The sequence below is a fragment of the Bidens hawaiensis genome, unplaced genomic scaffold (genome assembly GCF_021521415.1).
Source record: "Bidens hawaiensis isolate Kalapana, Puna unplaced genomic scaffold, B.hawaiensis_p1.1 tig00035073_1, whole genome shotgun sequence".
NCBI lineage: Eukaryota > Viridiplantae > Streptophyta > Magnoliopsida > Asterales > Asteraceae > Bidens > Bidens hawaiensis.
Window position 1 is genome coordinate 218,005 of NW_027496100.1, and position 4,515 is coordinate 222,519.

The window sequence follows — 4,515 nt, forward strand, 5'->3', positions numbered from 1 at the left end:
GTCAATGTGCTACGTGTTTGACTTGCGATCAATGCTGGGTGAATTGATACAAGTGTGCTAGTAAGAAGTAAAGTCGCTTAATGGGCTGGATTTAGTTTGTATCACCTAGTTGTAAACAAAGTTAGATCGATGTAAATATTGTAAACTAGTTTGTATTGTTCTTTATAACAATGTGGTTGATACCAGAGGTGTCTGTTACATTCCCGTTTTACGCTTCCGCATTGTGCTAGTCGGGGTTTTACAAAAATATGATGTTCTTTATCACCCTATATAATATTGCAGTAACACAACACTATTTTCATTATAAGTTCTTTTTTCATTTTGATTTTTGTTACTGTTGTAATTTATTTGATTTTTGTTAACCCTGTACTCAATCTGAGTACACATTTATTTTCTTTCATGCATCAATTATATGTGATTCTAAAGGGGAAAAGAAGGCATTTCAAGATCATGTTACCATTCTTTTAGTTTTTTGCATTTGCTACTATTAAATATTCTACATCTTAATTTGTTTTACGTTTTCAGCCATCACCTAATTGGTGTAGCATATTCGTTTTCTAGAAAGGCAAATGGACAGATAGTGCAAGGTTTACCATTAGCGGCTTCTAGTTTGCCGGTTATTATGAGATTAAATTTCTTGAGGTAATTAATCATTTTGTAAGTTTAATCTCTTTTATGGCTTGAATGAGATAGGAAGAATTAATGTTGTAGTTCATTTTCAGTGTTTCTATGTTTCATATATGTAAAAAGTGTCATGTACAACCGTCGTATTTCTTTTGCAACTTTGATCTACGCGTTGCTGATGAATGGTTGTACTCTTTAGCAGTCAGAAAATAGGTAATAATCAATTTGTGTGAGCAAACTCTAGATTTAGCCGAAAGAATTTTGCAACTAAGTCTAATATTTTGGAAAGATAACAAGAGAATAAGTTGTACGAGCCAATAAGTACCAATTTTAGTTTTACAAAACACAATAATGGTAAGATGAGTTCTAGCAATTTTGGAATTATGACAATCGAAAAAATTGTGGCAATTTTGACTATGTTCAGTAAAAGTTGAGTTATGAAATAGTTTGACCTTTTTAGTGGAATTTGACCTAAAAGTCAACGGATTGAATAACGACACTAGATATAATTAAAGTTTTTTATTTCATTTCATTATTTTTACTGTGTTATAACAATGCCTATTTTTCTTTTTTCTTAATTTTCTGTCTTTTTTTTTCATGCTTGCAAGCTTCAAAAACGTATGCGGATTCTAATGACAAATCCTCTTAGGTGAGTTGATATATACAAACGATTTACCATTTTTGATGTGTTACTTATTATATGAATACTAGAAAATATATATATATATATATATATATATATATATATATATATATATATATATATATATGAGTCGTTGACATAAGGTCGAAGACTCGAGCAAAAATAAACCAAATACAACTAATTAGATAGTGGTAAATGGGTGTCGAACACGAAGAGTTTGTGGAATATGTGTTACCAAGTAATTTTATAGATTAACTAAATTTAAACTATATGAAAAAAATAAAATCTCAAAGTTTTGGTTTATTTATTTGATTAACGAAAATTAACTAAAACACTTAACACGGTTTTTCAATCAAAGATGAGAGGATATGCTCTCCCTCGGTTTCAGGTTTCAATGAATGTTAATGTAAACGTTTAATCTGAGAAGAACTATAACAAAACATAATTCATGAATATGCAAATGATTGTGGTAATTTAGGACTAAGTACTTTGATTAACAAATGCAAGGCAATCACTCAAAAACCAATTAAATTATCCAACCCCGAATTCTACTCGATTAATCCCGATTGCCTATAGCACCGAGAACTGATGGTTTAGAACACGACATAAAAAAAACTAATAACTTCTCAATCAATACATAGACATCAAAATTATGAAATCAATAATATTGGATTACCATCTCAGCAATTGCATAAACATTCAATCAACAAACAATATGAAACCTAACAACCCGAGGGAAAACACAAAGGAGACTAGCCAAGCATGATTCGGTTCATCATCCCTTCGATTATAATGCGCATATGAATCAAAAACAAGTCTCTAATGCTTAAACAACCCAAAATTGAGTTATAGTTCCTTAAAATCGCCTCCCACACTGTCTTCAATCGAAAACTATCAAAAAGATATCCAAAAGTCATCCCAAAATGGACTTAAATGGCGGTTACAGAATCTGCGTCAGGGTCCACCGTATGCTACGGTGGCCACCGTAGCTTACGGTGGCTTTAAAGTCCATTACACCAGCTTAGTTCTATTTACGCCAGCCTTCCACGCCAAACTTCTACCGTAGCTTACGCTGGCTACCGTAAGCTACGGTAGCCTCAGCTCCAAATTCCTTCTTATTCTATGACTTGTTGACTGCTATCACCAACTCTCATATCCTTTGCTCCTCTCTATCGGAGTTCACTTGAATCGCCATTTTTAGCACCTGTACCTGCAAACACGCACCACATACGGTAGTAACATAAATCCTTGAAATATCACATAAATACTCGTGTTTTACTTAGAATTACTACATTTAAGGGTGGCTCTACAATCCACCCGTCACATTCCCACACTTGCTCGTTGCTTGTCCTCAAGCAACTCGTCAAACCAATTGTTTTTAGAACACCACCACCACACAAACCACAAGCCCGGCTCAGTTAAGGTCCCGAGTCATACCCTATTCCCACATAATTAGAGGTTTGCACTAGTTTACTTGATATTATATTTTAAAACGTAGAATTCTAGTCAATCTTAAGATGCTTTCGATCTTTACTTGCACATAACACACCGTCACTCATTAACTAACTTATCGGTGACCGTTCCAAATATCACAATCATACTCGATTCTCATCGCATACGCTTGTACCACCATCAAATCTCCACCTAATCGTGCTTTAACATAAAAGCAAATCAAGAGGTCTTAAACGGGTTGTAATGAGGCTAGGGTTAAAGGTATGGAACGGGGATATTGAAAGTGGCTCAAATGATCCGCCCGGCTTGATACATCAAAACTAATTTAAACAATAAAACATACCACTATATACATAACAGCTTTCATAACGAACTCGAACCACAAGGCTTTGAACATTGCCTCGACTTTTCCTTGTCTTTTTTTTTTCATTTTTTTTTGACATAATAACTTGCATAAACAATTAACTTCTACTCTCTATTTATTACTAATGAAACAACTACAATTACAAAGAACAACCTATTAAGCCGGATCCGGATCGTCTCACAATTACATTGGGGTTTGATCAAATAAAAAGAATAGGTCCAATAAAGTTTTCTAAAGGAACCAACCCCCCGCCCCTCTCATTATCCACGCTCATATATGTAATTTATGAGGCCCAACCCCCAAAACCCACACTCACACTCATCCGAGACGAGGTTTTAACCTAAGTGCCTCAATCACTTTTGCATTTGTGCCAAGCTAAGGTCTTGAAGTGCATTGATGACACAAGTTCTAACGGAGAATAACCATTCCGTCACCGCTCTTCGTTTTCCCAATACATAATTGACTGTGGCATGTTATGTTATTGGATAAACCGAAAGCATGCTAACCTTGCCTAGAATACTACTCGACCACACTTTTAACATAGCTAAGCAAACTTGATGTTTGGGGAATTATGACCATGAAAGGGGATCAAAACTTTGCCCCGACAATCTTACCACTTTTCCGGTGTTTTTCTTTCAAAAATTATTATTATTTTTTTTATTTATTTTCACCCCTCATCCCCACACTGGAGATACATTGTCCTCAATGTAGGGTATTTAGGATAACAAAACACCACCACGAGCAGGACCCTTAAATTCTAACTTATCATTACTCCACCCAACCTCCCAAAACCCAAACATAAACAGAAAAATAAAATACAAAAATGTACAAGGGGACACCTGATTTGCTGCCAACGCAGCTCAATCTTAACGTGGTTGTGGTGGCCCAAAGATGGACGTCATCACGTCCGTGAATTCGCCAAAACCAAATGCCCCTGATCTCTCCACCAGCTTGACCTTCTCCTTGAGCTTGTCCTGAACCTTGAGTTTGTCGTGGGTCTAACCATTCCGAATGATGAAACGATGGCATGGGATAATTCAACGTACCGTCGTATGGTGGCAATGTGGTGTAGTCAACGGTCGGTGGGTCAGCCACCACAGGTTGCCCTGAATGCCATGCGGCGTGCATTTGTCTATGGCGGTCATCCTCATATCGATGGTTGATTTCTCTTTGTACAGCATAAGCATGGTTCGGTTCCACACTTCTTGGCGATCATACATTTGCTTTTGAGCGCGCTCCATGCTAGCGCCCATGAATGTTTGGTGATCAAACAATGTCTGAGTTGTCTCGGCCAATTATAAAAGTGTGCCGGCCTGGTGTTGAATATTACATCTTGCATGCTGCCTTGGTGCGCCCAATTCGAGTCAAATGTTTGCCTCGAATAGTCAAATGGTAGGGCACTTCCCCGTCCACGTCCTTGCGCACTTGAACT